The 16,469-nt window shown below is 44.7% G+C and overlaps 1 protein-coding gene across 1 annotated transcript in view; it reads left to right on the top strand.

Annotated features, from left to right (window-relative positions):
* Positions 1-16,469, top strand: part of LOC121956787 (carbonic anhydrase-related protein 10-like) — a 240,440-nt gene that overhangs the window by 84,522 nt on the left and 139,449 nt on the right. The gene's annotated exons all lie outside the window — the stretch shown is intronic.

Raw genomic sequence — 16,469 nt, 5'->3', positions numbered from 1 at the left:
AAGTTATTCTGTCAATGGTTTTAGAGGTCTGGCCCAACTCAGATGAATCTGGACTGTATGTTTCCCATCAACTAAAATAGTTTTACACCTCTGATTATTATGTTTATGCTCACAGCCAATCACCACAAGCATTCTTTGATTTAATGCGAAGTGTGATTGGCCCAGGACCACAGCAGCTGCTCCCCCACAGTCTTTGGTCTGGTGAATTTGAGAGTTGTTAGTACAGTTATTTAATAAATATTTAAATGATTTGAACACTTTCAAAATGTATGCGTTTAAAAATGTTTTGGATGCAGAGGAGTGGCAGCATTTTACTTACTTACTTTACTTACTGCTTCCATTCACATGACAATACCTTTTCATCCCAACTCGTTACATGGTGCCACTCTGTCAGTGACCTACCTAAGATATTTTAGGTATCCTTCTGCATCAGCTATTTACGCTCCAGGATGATGTTACTGTGATGTCAACACATGGTGGAATAATGCAAACTGTCATGATGATGAGGATTAGGCAACAAAGTCACAGACGGTTAGGTTTAGGCAAATGAGGCATATAGTAAGGTGTAGAGAAAAAAAACCCACACATATCAACACGGCAGTCAAGTGCCGATGCCAGTGTGCATTGTATATGGAACAACGCCACTGGTTCTGTCCGAGCATGTTCTGATCTGACACCAACCAGCCAGCATTCTGGCTGGACGCAGACGGTGGCTTTTGGCGTCACGCTTGTACACCAAGTACTGACTGACAGAGCGGTGCTATTTGACAAGTTTGGAGTGAGAATGAGCTGCACATGATGGGTATTGGATGACATAGAAATAAAGGGTATGAAGAGAAGTGCTTCATTGATATTGGTATCACTTTAAGGGTACAGGTATTGTAATTTTTTAAACGATACTCAGCTCTAGTCTCCTTACAGCTGTGGATGCCAAAATATAGAATTAATCCTGGTCTTATCACTCCACACATAAGGCTCCTGAATACTCAGTGTTCTCCGTCATGGATCCTCAGGCTGTCTTCCCTAACTCTTTATCTCTCTCTTCTCTCTCTCTCTCTTCTCCCCACCATTTGAACCCAGTCAGATTTATTAATATTAAAAAGGATGGTGGGTCCTAAGGGCTTCCTCCCACTATCTCCATCCCCCATCCCTCTGCCTCCTTCCTCTCTCTGTCTCTGTCTTTGTCTCTGTGTCCCTCACTTTTCTCTTCACTTCGTGACCCAGGTAAGGTTGAATTGTACAGATGTTAAGAAGCATTTGGGCTGTCTTCTGTCTCCTCTGTCTGTGTTTGGCGGCTGTGAATCTGTCTGTGATTTGGTCCTTTCTCTGTACAAACACAATAACCAGGCCCAGACACATATCAACACATAAACACTAAAGGTCCCTGCTGTGCAATTTAAGATGACATGGAAGAAAGTTGACAATTGAGGGAGATACAAGGTGAAATCTTTGGTTAATAAACCAAACTGTGGTCTGAGATTTAAACCTTTGGAAATTAAATTTGGACACTGTCAAATATTAGGATCACAGTATGACTGCTGCTACCACCCAGGTCTAATCAACCATTCACAGTATTCATTATCACGAAGGAGTTAAATGCATCCTGAGTGATTCCACACCTCAAGATTTACATCCATAACCAGTGTTTAGTTTCAGTGCAAAAAGCAGTGCCCATTATGCAATGCCTTGCCCCCCCCCCTTGCCTTGGCCCAAGCACCGGACGGTGCAAGGACCCTTTTGAAACTAAAGGGATTATTATTATTAGGGCCCGAGAACCAAACGATGTGAGGACCCTCTTGAAATCCTTGGAATTATTATTATATATTCTTGAAGCTGAAGGAATTGTTATTATTATTTTCTCAACTGTATTGCCTTATTTAGGGCTTTGCAGACTTATCAGGTCTGGTGAAAAATTTGATATTTTAACAGTCTCGTGCATGGGTGGGAGGAAATGTATTAGTGGCAACCCCTACAGATTTTCAACGAAGCAGCCCCTGCAGCACTTCAAATGTTATGACTACCTTCATAAGACCTTTGACAGCAAAAGCTGTTCAAATCATGAGTTTTCGTCCCTTATGAGGCATCTAATTTGCATGTTCTGCTATGAACCAGGAAGTAAACAGGAAGTGGTATGTAACTCTGCTGTGAATGGTCCAATCTGCCCCAAACTTCACATGTTTGATAGGAGTACTGACCTGAACACATGTATATGACAATTTTAAGCGTTAACGAGAGCGCCAGCTATTGGCACAGGGAAGGCAAAGTTTTACACTAAGATGTCCAGCTCCTAGCAGGTTGACTCGATTGATCTCAAAATGGTCTCAAAAAATCATTAAGCTGTTGATGATGCTTGAAAATAAATATTGTGAGTTTTCATTGAAAGGTGTTACCAAAGTTGGGTGGACAATTTCGATGTTTTAACATGACATCATACACTGTTGTTACTTCGCCGCACATGGTCAGATCTTTCCAAAATTTCACAGATTTGATAAGAGTCCATGCCTGAAGACATCTGCGGTGCAATTTTGAATCATAGTCATAGCAGGAAGTTACTTTTTTTACTCTTTGATTTTTCCCCTGTAGCAGGTTAACTTAATTAACCTCATATTCAATTAGAATACTCATCAAACGCTGTTGCCGAAATTACACATTATTTGCCATGAAACTGGAAGCACTTTTTGAGGGGTAAAGCATGCACCCAAACTCACCAAACGTGGCACACACATCAGAAGTCCTAAAATGTGATATCTGATATGATTTTTTTTTGCACTGATGTGCCAAAATGGCTCTGTAGCACCCCCTGCAGATTTCAGTGAAGCAGCCCCTGTGATACATTTCATCTAGAGCTACAAAACTTGGGAGGCATGTGTAACAGCCCAATACCTACAAAAAAGCCTCTTGGACCCATACCCTAAGCCCAACAGGAAGTGGGCCATTTGAATTGAATGTGCAATTTTGGTGTATTTTTGGCCATTTTCAGGGGTCGCAATTTTTAGATCTTCTCCTACAGATTTCATCCGATTGACTTCAAAATGAAAACATCCTCTCAGAAGGCCTGGAACATCAAAAGTTATAACATGAGTTTTGTCACACCTTGTGGCCGTTACTGGGCCACACATTTTCATGTCTTGCCATTAACCAGGAAGTAGTTTATAACTCTGAGGGAGATGGCCCAGTCTTCACCAAACTTCACATGTTCGATGACTGTCTTGCCCTGAGCACATTTACATGACAACCGTAACCATTTCTTATAGCACCCCCTACTGACAACATGAAATGTCATCGAAATTACATGCTTTCTTCTTTGATGGACTGCTCCTACAGATTGTATCCGATTGACTTCAAATCTGGTGACAAAAGCTTTAAGACCTTAATGATGCCTCCCTCTCAAGTATAGGTTTACAATGAACCCCATCACCATGAGGCCCGGTGGTTGCCACCAAACAGGAAGTTGTTGTAACTTCACTTTGCATAGATCAGTTGGCCCCAGATTTCACACTTGTGGTCAGGCTGCAGCCCTTAAGACATCAACATGTCATTTACCTATGATACTCCCTGCGCCACCTGCTGGCAACAGGAAGTAAGCCTCGTAACACAACTATCCTTTGAGTGACATGAAATGTACATGGTTTGATCTACAAATGATTAAGTATAGGTTTTCCATGAACGCTGTTGCCATGGAGACCCAGTGGTCGCTGTCAGAAAGGAAGTTGTTGTAACTACTCAAACTTGGGAAGACAAGTGTTGAGACCTTGACGATGCCTGCTTGTGATGTCAGAGGTTTTTCATGAACATCGTTGCCATGGCAACATGGTCTTCGCCCGCCAAACAAGAAGTTGTTGTAACTTCACTTTGCATCAACCGATTGGCCCCAAATTTCACAGTTGTGATCATGCTGCAGCCCTTAATACATTAACTTGCCATTGGACTATGATACTCACCATGTGACCTACTGCCAATAGGAAGTATGGGTTTCACACAATTACTCAGGTGGTCAATTTCTGATTTTTTTTTCATCACACCATGTTGTTGTGGCTAGGTTGTCAACTTTGATGTTTTGCCATGAAACAGGAAGTTGTTGTAACTCAGCCAGACATTGTCCAATCTTCCCCAAATTTCTCATGCTTGATAAGAGTACAGAGTTGAACACATCTGCATGGCTCACTTGACTCATCGGCATACCGCCACCGACTGGAAACAGGAATTTACATGATTTATATTTTTAGTTGCCTCCCCTTACAGGTTGACCACATTCAACTTAAACTTGGTCACAAAAGCTGCTGTAAGACCTTCATGATGCCTTCCTGGGAAGATCATATGTTTTTCATGAATGCCGTTGCTGTGGCAATGCAGTATTCACCACCAAACAGGAAGCTTCTGTAACTTCAGTTTGCAATAACTGATTTGCCCCACATGTGTGGCAGGTGTGAACAGGTTGTGGCCCTGAACAAATCAACATGTGATACTCAATGCACCACCTGAGTCTAGCTTGACTCAATTGATCTGAAAATGGTTAAAAAAAATCCTTAAGACGTTATTTGATATGCTTTTTTTGCTTTGATGTGTCTAGATGGCTCTGGAGCTCCACCTAGAAAATTTCAACAAAGTAGCCCCAGCAGGCCATTTAACCCAGAGCTACAAAGCTCGGGAAATGTGTAAAACTCCACAACATACAGAAAAAAAACCTAAACCTAACAGGAAGTCCACCAGTTTTAATTTTATATAATTTTTGGGCTTATTTTAGCAATTTCTGCTAGAGCCCGATTGATTTTTCAGTATACCTGTATTATCACCTGACATAAGCCTTTTACAGAAAAAATGGAGCAAATCAGTGTCGGGTCATATTTTTTCCCATATGCGCTGATAGGAAAACTCTCTCAGACCATATAGTGTGGGACATGATGCTAGGGTGGTTTTGAAATAGTTGCATTCTATAGTTTGTCCAGCAGACAGAGCTCCTATTCCATTGTTTATCCTACTCTGAGCACTGTAAAAGCAGTAAATTACAGCAAATACAGCCCTCCCACAATCACACAGGCTGACTGCTTCCCCGTTTCACACCTCTGGGGGCTGCAGCTTGACTCTACATCTCACACAGAGAGAGAGAGAGAGAGAGAGAGAGAGAGAGAGAGAGAGTCAGAGAGAGTCACAAACACCTTCTAAAGAAACTTAACAAGTATCCAGCTCCATGGAGACCTGACACAATGACACAGGCTGGCTTCTTTTTCACACTGCGGTGTTGCCCTTTCCCAGAGAGACACAGCCGCATCAGTCGGCGGCCAGCAAGTAGCCCTGACGTGCTCGGCGGTGCGAGGGCCCATTCATCACTGCTTGCAGCTTTAATATAATTTTAAATCTTGAAATTATTTTTGTTGTTATCTTTTGCTTCTTCTTTTTCTGTTATATCTCTCAATCTCTCTTGTGTTATTTTATTTTTGAATTAAATTGTACGTTGCATTTTGCTGTTTTCAATCTTTCTGTACAGCACCTTGAACTTACCTCTTTGTATAAAATGGCTAAAATAAACATTGCATGCATAAATTGGTTTTGCAAGAAAATCACATGGTATATTATAAGTAAAATATGGTGAGTATTGCATGGGTATCATGATGAAGGCAAAGCTACATGTAAAGCTCCTCTAACGCTAACACCCACTAACATCTAGCTTTTTAATGCACTGAGAATGCATCTGATTGGCATTCACATACGGGTCAAATGACTTTACAGTAATCACAGGTGTTTATCGCCTCCGGTTCCAATTGGTATTGATAGGACACAACACCAACACGCTAATTCTATCTCCATAACCAGTGAAATGCAATGATGCACCATCACTAACACTGTCTCCTCTGTAGCAGATAAGACATTGATCCAAATGAGTCTGCACGGAGTTTGAAAGAGAGACTGAATAAATAAGAGAAGAAACCAACGTAAAGTTTTCATAGAGATCCCTCCATGCTTCTGTCTTCTGTTTACTTGTTCTCTGGCCTGACTCTGATGTTGAATGTGTCACATAGAAACTACTAAATACATGTCTGCAGCAGAGCCATGTACACGGCTCTGCCCTGCTGGCAATGGGAAAGCATTCCACAGCCTATATTTAGCAGGTCTGACCGTGTTTAAAAAAACCTGCGCACATTGCAGGACAAACACACAAACTCACCATGTGAGTGAGCAAGAGGAAACAAAACTGAAGTAGAATAAAGAAACAGTGCAGACTGATCTCAAAATGCTACCAAAGAGAGCCAACACTGGAGTTGAGGAGGAGTTGGAGGAGATCAGGAAGTCTCTTCATGTCTCTTCAGTCAGCTTCACGTTGGATGAACTTAGCAAGTGGCTAAACAACAAGGTATGCTACATGACCTAATGGATGAAATCAAACAACTGAAAAACCCAAAGAGACTCAAAGAGAAAGATAAGAAAACAGAAAGCTAGGAAAGAGAATTGAGGACATTGAACAATACACAGGAATGGAAGATATAATCATTAACGGACTGGAGACGAAAAACCGAACCTACGCCAGCACTACAGCAGGCGGCGGTAAAGACGAGGAGGACGCCATAGCAGAGAAGCTACAAATGCTGGAGCAACAAATTATTAACTTTTTTTCTGTATAAGAATGTGAGTATCCAGAGCCAGAGTATTGCAACTTGTCATATCCTTCCCAGAAAAGACCTTTTACCATTGTTCGATTTGTGAGCCCTAAGGCCAAGCTTGAGATATTGAAACAGGTGAAGAAACTAAAGGGAACTAGAGTGTATTTAAATGAACATCTAACAAAAAAGAGAGCCAAGATCGCCAGACAGGCCTGTGTCCTGAGAAAACAAAACAAAATAAAACCTACGTGGACAAGAAAATGCAAAGTGATGATACGACTGAACGGTTCACTTGAGGAAGCAAAAGTCATAACAATACAAGAATTCAAAGACTTAGAGCAATATGGATAAAAATAAATAAAAACAAAAATAAAGAGAGAATAATGGACGATGCTGTCAATGACGATGATGCTTTCCTTTCCCTTTGGAAATATATGGAAAATAGAATATATGCGGACAATGTTTTGGACTGTGTGGGAGCACTATGGACAATGAATTCGACAAAAATAAATAAATGACAAGCCATAATGAGGACTATTTGTTCACATTCACAGACTGAAGAGGAGGATTTCCTGGACAGTGGAAATAACTATCTAGAGGGGCATTTACACAGCCCAGAAATCGAAAACTGGAACTTAAAACCTTCACCCCTATACAGAACACAGGGCATATGACCTTGAAAGTGATTTGGACCCAGAAAACCACTTCTACAACAACAACAGCAACAACAATACTTGTGAGTACTACACAGATGAACAATTCGATATGAATGTTAGGATGGAAGATGCATTATCAATTAAACACTTCCACTTCCTTTCTAAAAACTATTCTAAAATAAAGGATGACTTGAGAACGTAGTTGCAATATCAGAGACATGGCTTGACAAAGAGAAAGTGAATGATTTGGGACTGGAAGGATATGATTTACAATGAACAGGATTAATAAAAAAGCGGGTGGAGTTGCCTTGTATGTGGACAGAGCTTTGAGATGCAGTGAGGTTAAATGTATGACAAATACTATAGATAACATACTAGAATGTCTAAGAATTGAAATACATATGGAAAAATATAAAAATATAATAATAAGTTGTGTAAGCAGAACACCTGGATCATGTCTTGATACATTTAGTAATAAATTAGCTGCCATGTTTAGCAATATGAATGACAAAGTGCTAATAATATGTGGTGATTTCAACATTGACTTGTTAAACCCAAATGGACACAGGAGGACAACAGTAGATTTTATACATAAAATGAACAGCAGCGGCCTTTTCCCTCTCATTCTAAAACAAAGTAGAAAAACAACAGACACAGCTATGCTGATAATATATTCTCTAATAAAATTGATGACAAAATAGTAGATGGACTTGCAGACTCATAAATGACATAATAGATCAACTTCCTGTCTTTGCAGTTTTTCAAAATTTCAAAAAAAAGCACATGACAAATACATCTAAACTGATAGGACATAGAACACCAAGTGCGATTGCTGCCCTCAAAGTGGACCTAGGGAAAATAAAATAATAATAAAATAATAAAATATTATTATTGATAGAATTAAAGATATAGCTAACGAATTTACTGATTATTTTGTACACAATGCTTTTAACCTAGCAAAAGACATGAAACCCAAGAAATAAAGATGAAATACGTAAACATATTATTAATAAAAATTAAATAAAATGAATTAAATAAAAATTCCTCTCTTCATTAGTGCAGTAAATGATAAAGAAAGAAAGAAACATTTAATACTGTTAATACATTTAAGAATAAAAAGTCCACTGATTGTTCTGATATTGACATATTATTTATAAAAAAAAAAACAAAAAACATCATAGATTACATAGTGAAACCTTTTACATACATCTGCAACCTTTCCTTTCAAATTGGTATATTTCCTTCAAAAATGAAAACAGCAAAGGTTATTCCTATCTATAAAAGTGGAGAAAGACATCTATGTACAAACTAAAGACCAATATCACTGCTTCCTCTGCTCTCAAAAATCTTAGAAAAATTATTTGTCCATAGACTTGATCAATTTTTAGAGAAAAACAATATATTGAGCGACTGTCAGAATGGCTTGAGAGCAAACAGGTCCACCTCGATGGCAGAAATGGAACTGGTGGAACAGATATCTTCTGCAATAGATAATAAGGAACTTACTGTTGGTGTTTTATAGATCTGAAAAAAGCCTTTGATACTATTGACCATAACATATTAATGCATAAACTAGAAAGATGTGGCATTAGAGGGTTAGCATACTCGTGGCTGAAAAGTTACCTTGATAACAGATATCAATATGTACAACTCAATAATGTAAAACCAAACCTATTTAGGGTCACTTGTGGGGTTCCCCAAGGGTCTGTGTTAGGTCCCAAGTTATTTGTATTGTACATAAATGATATTTGTGAAGCTTATTTGCAGACGATACAACTCTTTACTACTCTGGTCAACATTTAGAACAGCTTCTGAAGACTGTGGAGAGTGAATTGAATGTATTAACCAATGGTTTGACATTAATAAATTATTGCTCAATTTAGGCAAAGGGTTTGGAGGTATGTGTATAACACATACAAAACCAATACTGATTCTACTTTTAAGTTGCAGATGAAAGCAATAAGAATTGTAAATTGATCAGACCTTAATGAACCAATCACCACATTGTTTATCAAATTATATGCCTTTAAATTTTATGATTTAGTTTAATTAAAAACAGCACAGATAATGTACAAAGTATACAATAACACACTTTGCCACAGTATAAAGAGGCTGTTTGACATTAGAGAGATCCATTGGAGTTTCTTCCAGCGTCCTCTGGCGAAACTGGCCATTTGTGTCATGTCTGCTCCTCTGCAGCCTCTCCTCACACACCTCTCTCCTAATCAGCCTGATTTCTTCCACCTGCAGTGCTTCCCTCTCTCTCGCTCCCTCTGCCTAGCTGCACCCTCGTCAGCAGTAACCACCTCCACCTGTTGCTCATTTCCTGTCCCCGCCTATATAACCTGCTCTGGGTCTCACCCTCAGTGCCAGATTGTTCTTTGTGATGAGAGACTTTCCAGCATACCATTCCTGCCTGCCTGCCTGTTTCCGACTCTGTCCTGCCTGTGTGCTGCATTTGGGTCCAGAAACTAGCCCTGACAGTACAATCTGGCCAGTCATGGACCCAGCACACACACCGTCTCCACTCGATCACCTGGCGAGGTTGGAGGGAGTCCTCGGGCAGCACGAGGAGCTCCTTTCTGCTGCCACTGCTGAAGCCAAGATGGCGGCTGAGAGACACGAGCGGTCCCTTGATGCTCTCTCGCTCCAACTCCAGCAATTGGCGACCCAGATCGGTAGACCGGTGATTCCTCCGGCTCCTGCTCCACTTCTCCCTGCTGATGCTCCTGAGCCCCGGGTGGGCACCCCCGAACGCTATGATGGGGATCCAGAGACATGTGGCCCGTTCCTCGCGAACTGCTCCCTTTTATTCTCCCTCCAGCCGCGCACATTCGCCTCGGAACAGGCGAGGGTGGCCTTCACCATAAACCACCTAACCGGACGAGCACGGTTGTGGGGGACTGCCAAGTGGGAATGACGTTCACCTGCCTGCGCCTCCTTTCTGCTCTTCTCCGAGGAGATGCGCAAGGTCTTCGGCCAGGGGGTGTCTCATTCTGAATCTGCTCGGGGACTGATCGCCATGAGACAAGGAAACCGGAGGGTGGCAGACTACTCCATAGATTTCCGTACCAAAGCCAGCCTGAGCAACTGGAATACGGCTGCCCTGGTTGACACCTTCATCCATGGGCTAGCTGACTACATAAAGGACGAGATGGTGTCTCACGACGTGCCTGCGACCCTGGACAGGATCATTGAACTTGCCACCCGGATTGATCTCTGTGTTCAGGCTCGCAGGCGGGAGAGGCGTTTGGAGGCACCCCGTTCTCTGCAGCAGACCCACCCGCCTAGACTGTTGCTGCAGACCCGACTCCTTCTCCCGAGTGGCTCCCATTGGCTCTCGTGGATTCGGGAGCTGAGGCCAACATTGTCGGCGAGGACCTGGTTCGTCAGCTGGGGCTCAGGCGGGAGCGCCTGCCTGTACCTGTTCTTGTCCGGGCTCTGGATGGCCACCGCCTAGGCACCATAACCCACCACACCCAACCTGTGTCCATGCTGCTATCCGGTAACCACCACGAAACCATCCGTTTCCACATCTTGGCACACACCAACCTGCAGCTGATTCTGGGTCATCCTTGGCTCCGTTGTCACAACCCCCACATCAATTGGCAGACCGGAACCATCCACGAGTGGGGGTCGACCTGTCACCTTACCTGCCTCAGACACGCCGCTGTCCCGCAGCATCTCCCATCCACTGTTCCTGCACCTGACCTGACGGGAGTTCCCCACGAATACTGGGACTTCAGTCTGGTGTTCAGTAAGGCTAAGGCCTCCTCCCTGCCTCCTCACAGACCCTATGACTGCACCATTGACTTGTTGCCTGGGACCTCTCCCCCCAGAGGCCATCTGTATTCCCTGTCCGCCCCTGAGAGAAAGGCCATGGAGGCCTACATAACAGACTCGCTGGCTGCAGGGATCATCCGACCTTCTTCTTCTCCTGCTGGTGCTGGATTCTTTTTTGTTGAGAAGAAGGACAAGACCCTCAGACCCTGCATTGATTACAGAGGGCTTAATGACATTACTGTTAAAAACAGATACCCCCTGCCTCTGTTGTCGTCCGCCTTTGAACCCCTACAGGGGGCCACCATCTTTACCAAACTGGACCTCCGCAATGCTTACCACCTGGTCTGTATCCAAGAGGGAGATGAATGGAAGATGGCTTTCAACACTCCAACTGGACATTACGAGTACCTGGTAATGCCCTTTGGCCTTACCAATGCCCCAGCCGTCTTCCAGGCTTTGGTGAATGATGTTTTGAGGGACATGCTCAATAAGTTTGTGTTCGTTTACCTGGACAATATCCTTATTTTTTCCCAGTCCCGTGAAGAACATATTGGTCATGTCCATCCTGCAACGGCTCCTAGAAAACTCACTTTTTGTCAAGGTCGAGAAATGTGTGTTCCATGTCTCCTCGGTGCCATTTCTGGGTTTCATAGTGGGTGAGGGCAGCCTTCAAATGGACCCATCCAAGGTCTCTGCTGTTGCCTCCTGGCCTGTTCCTGAGACCCGTAAACAGTTGCAGCAGTTCCTGGGTTTTGCTAACTTTTACCGCCGCTTTATCAGGAACTACAGTTCTGTGGCTGCTCCCCTCACCACCCTGACCAGCTCTAAGGTCCCGTTCCGGTTCCAGACCCCTGATCCAGACCGGCAGTTCGTGGTGGAGGTGGACGCCTCGGACACAGGGATTGGGGCCGTCCTCTCTCAACGGGCTACGTTGGACCAAAAGCTCCATCCCTGTGCCTTCTTCTCCCGTCGCCTGTCCCCTGCCGAGTGCAACTACGACATTCAGAACCGTGAACTGGTGGCGGTGAAGGAGGCCTTGGAGGAGTGGCGACACTGGCTGGAGGGAGCCAAGGAACCCTTCCTGGTGTAGACTGACCACAAAAACCTAGAATACATCAGTTCTGCCAAGAGACTCAACTCCCGTCAGGCCCGCTGGGCCCTCTTCTTCACCCGTTTCCACTTCACCCTCTCCTACCACCCATTCTCCCACAACATCAAGCCCGACGCTCTGTCCCAACAATTCCAGAGGGAGGAAGACCCCGCCGATGGTCCTGCATCCATTCTTCCGTCCCCATGTGTCGTCGGCTCCCTCACCTGGGACATAGAGGAGAGGGTGAAGTCGGCCACCGGGGCTCAGCCGGGCCCCAGTTCCTGCCCCTCCAACCGTCTGTACGTCCCTAAAACCCTGCGGTCGGAGGTCCTCCAGTGGTCCCATGCCTCCCGCTTCGCCTGTCACCCTGGCACCAAACGCACACTGGACATTATCCGCCGGCGGTTCTGGTGAGCGTCCATGGAGGAAGACACTCATGACTTTGTCAAAGCCTGTCAGATCTGCAACCAACACAAGAGTTCCCACCAGGCCCCGGCAGGTCTCCTCCAGCCCCTTCCTATTCCGCACCGTCCTTGGTCCCACATCGTCCTGGACTTTGTCACCGGTCTGCCCCCCTCTCACGGCCACACCACCATCCTCACTGTCATAGACAGATTCAGTAAAATGGTCCACTTCATCCCGCTTCCCAAGTTGCCCTCTGCCAAGGAAACGGCCCAGCTTGTGCTCCTCCATGTTTTCCGGGCCTTGGCCAGTCTGTCCTCCGGCTACCATCCCCAGTCCAACGGGCAGATGGAGAGGGCTAATCAGAGCCTGGAGACGGCCCTTCGGTGTGTGGTCTCGCAGGATCCCTCCTCCTGGTCTCAGCAGCTCCCCTGGATTGAGTATGCCCACAATACTCTGCCCAGCTCTGCCACCAGCCTCTCTCCCTTCCACTGTACCTACCGTTACCAGCCACCCCTGTTTCCTTCTTTGGAGAGAGAGTCTGCCTGCCCCTCCGTCCAGACCTTCATCCGCCATTGCCGACGAACCTGGGTTCGAGCTCGTGCTGACCTCCAATGCTCTGTCCAGCAGTACGCCTCTGCTGCCAACCGTCGGCAATCCCCGGCTCCGGACTACAGACTATGGCTGTCGACCCAAGATCTTCCCCTCCTAGTCGATTCGCGAAAGCTGGCACCCAGGTTTGTCGGTCCATTCCCCATTCAACGGATCATCAGTCCGACTGCAGTCCATCTCTGGCTTCCCCGCACCATGCGGATCCATCCCACCTTCCACGTGTCCAAGCTCAAGCCAGTGCACAAAAGCCCACTGTCCCCTCTGGTGCCACCTCCTCCTCCTCCTCACCTAGTCGACAGTTCCCCAGCGTACACTGTTCGACGCCTGGTCCGGTCTCGACGCCGTGGGAGGGATCTCCAGTACCTTGTCGACTGGGAGGGATACAGCCCTGAGGAAAGGTCCCGGGTCCCATCCCGTCACATCCTGGATCCGGACCTCATCGCTGACTTCCATCGTCGTCACCCAGACATGCCCGCTGGTTCTGCTGCTCGGCCACAGGGTCGCCGCCTTCCTGCAGAGGATTCGTCCCAGCCTGACGTTCCTCAGAGGGAGGCCGTCAATGACGCTTCTGCCACCCCGGCAACTGCCTCGGCCGGGTCGGGCTCTCTGGGGTCCTGATCCCTCCGTCCTGTCTTTTCCCCCTCCTCCCGCCCGGTTTGGGTTTTTCTGCTCTTTGTTGTTGGTGGTGGTTTTGTTTGTTTTGGGGTTGTCTGTTTTTTTGTTTTTTTTTTCCTCTCTCTCCTTTTGGGACCTCGGGGGCCGTCCCTTGAGGGGGGGGTTCTGTCATGTCTGCTCCTCTGCAGCCTCTCCTCACACACCTCTCTCCTAATCAGCCTGATTTCTTCCACCTGCAGTGCTTCCCTCTCTCTCTCTCCCTCTGCCTGGCTGCACCCTCATCAGCAGTAACCACCTCCACCTGTTGCTCATTTCCTGTCTCCGCCTATATAACCTGCCCTGTGTCTCACCCTCAGTGCCAGATTGTTCTTTGTGATGAGAGACTTTCCAGCATACCATTCCTGCCTGCCTGCCTGTTGCTGACTCTGTCCTGCCTGTGTGCTGCATTTGGGTCCAGAAACTAGCCCTGACAATTTGGGCATTTTATGCAGATATTGAATTGATGTAGCTTTGCTGCTGTTGTTTTGAATCACCTCTGTACAGATCACTCTGCTCTCTGATCCCGGCTACTCCACTTCATGCTTTGATCTACTTTCTTTTGTACTACAATTACGAATCCCAGCAGCCCCAAAATTACACACAGGGAGCGTGAGAGCGCTCGCCGTTATTGCAGACAGTGCAGGGCCTTTAAATACACAGGCTGTTTACACAGCAGCGGTTCTTGCATAAAATGTTAAACCTTCGTCGTGGTTTGCCTTTTGTTCACAAGACAGCTGCGTTTTGGGGGCCTGAAAACCAAAATTTTTGAAACCAGATTCCAGAGTGTAATCATTTCAAAACTCCACCCCTTCTGTTGCCGTGTAAACTGCCAATGCATGGATCCTGTGAGAATGGTGAGGTCACGGCTGCACTTCGCACATGTGCATGGTGTTCTTCTATGGTGTGTCATTACAAAGGTGTATCAATGTACACAACGATCATTCTCATAATATTATCAAATGAACGCAAAGAAAAGACTTTTCCGTGTTTAGTAAGGCTGTTCTTGTCTAAATGAGGCCACACTCTCAAACACATGCTGGCCTCATCTAATATATCCTATTTCACTTAGAAAATAACACATAGATGGATGTTTACACCTTCAGATTCTCTTCATTTTTCTACACACCTACATACAATGTGACACACTTTTTTCTCCCACACATACACACACACACACACACACAAACACACACACACACACACACATACACACAGCTGTATGATTTAACAGTTGTGTTGACATGTGGCTGTGTGCCGAGCAGGGGTCAGGATTGCACTCTGCAGGTCAGGGCTGCATCTGTCACTGAATACTGCCTCAGAGGGATAGATGAATGGTGTGGTGAAAATGAAAACAGTTTGCAGCTGGAAAAGAGCCTTAAAAATAACTATAGAAATACACTGATGTTCATAATTGAACACTGAAGTATTTTTCCCATTTAGCTGACTCTGAGCTGAGCCCATGACCACCACTAATGAGGTTTTTTTTTCTTTTTAAACATGACAGCTGTTTTACACAGTGAGCTGTCATTAAGCCAGTCTCTGACAAGCATTATGACAGTTTAGCTTGTGATAAGCCCTCTCATCTGTGTGTGTGTGTGTGTGTGTCTGTGTGTGAGAGGGAGAATGTCTCTGTGCATAAAGTCAGAATGTCGGTGGCTTTAGTAAATGTCATTTAAAGCTCTTTGTGTGGGCTGATGTACAAATGCTGGTTTGCAGTGTCAGGTCTGTCTGGCTTTTGGTCAGCTTCCAGCAGGATATTACCGTCCAATCCTATTCCAGGTCCACCTCTGCTGGACAGAGGAACTCAGTAATCATGTTACGGTAAAGGATCAGCTACACGCAGGGACTTTTAAGGATTTCTTTTAAGGATTTTAAGGATTTTTTTCATTTTTAGATTAACAAAAAATATATATTCTTACAACTACATGATTATGAGATTATAACAATAACATTATGCATAATAGAAAATTACTTACTTGTAACCTGAGTGATCTCCAGCTTCACTGTATCTTCTGCCCGTTCTCATTCTGAATTTGGAAAATATCACTGCTTTGACAGTGGTTTTGGCATAAGATTTCAATGCAAAAGCAACCTTTGTCATCTGCCTGAAATGCATCAGGATGACGCCAGGTGAGAACGTTGCCAGACAGAACCATGCACTGTGTTATTATATGCCAGCAGATTACACCTGCTGTGTACTTGAGAGTATGGTCTCACAGAACCTGTTCTGTCTGCATGAAATATGGCAGGACTGCATCAGGTTGAAACACTGCTGGTAATGACATAATAAAAGGAGCATGAGGGCACTTATAGGATGGGTGGAAATTGCAGTGGATGGATCCAACAAATCCCGAACACTGGACAGTAGTCCAGTGTTTCTTCCCATTTGATATAATAGGTTTTTTTTTCAACTCCATACCATGTGCCTCCTTCCCCTAATCCCAATCCTAATCCATCTGTGCCAGTATGTGAGTTTTGGTGACATCCCAGTGTTGGTTGCCATGTGTTTTTGTAGCCTAAGCATAACAACATGCAGCGTCATCCCACAATGTACTTGTGTTGACATCATGATAGCGGCATCCTGGAACATAAAGAGCAGGCACAGAAGGATATTTAGAGCCTAATATATAGATGTGGAAGTTTATTGATTAAAAGAACATTTCTTTTTAAAGTCAT

Source organism: Plectropomus leopardus, chromosome 18 (assembly GCF_026936395.1).
Source record: "Plectropomus leopardus strain MGB_pleo_1.0 chromosome 18, ASM2693639v1, whole genome shotgun sequence".
NCBI lineage: Eukaryota > Metazoa > Chordata > Actinopteri > Perciformes > Serranidae > Plectropomus > Plectropomus leopardus.
Note: the sequence above shows the minus strand (reverse complement) of the source record. Positions and strands in the feature narration are given on the sequence as shown.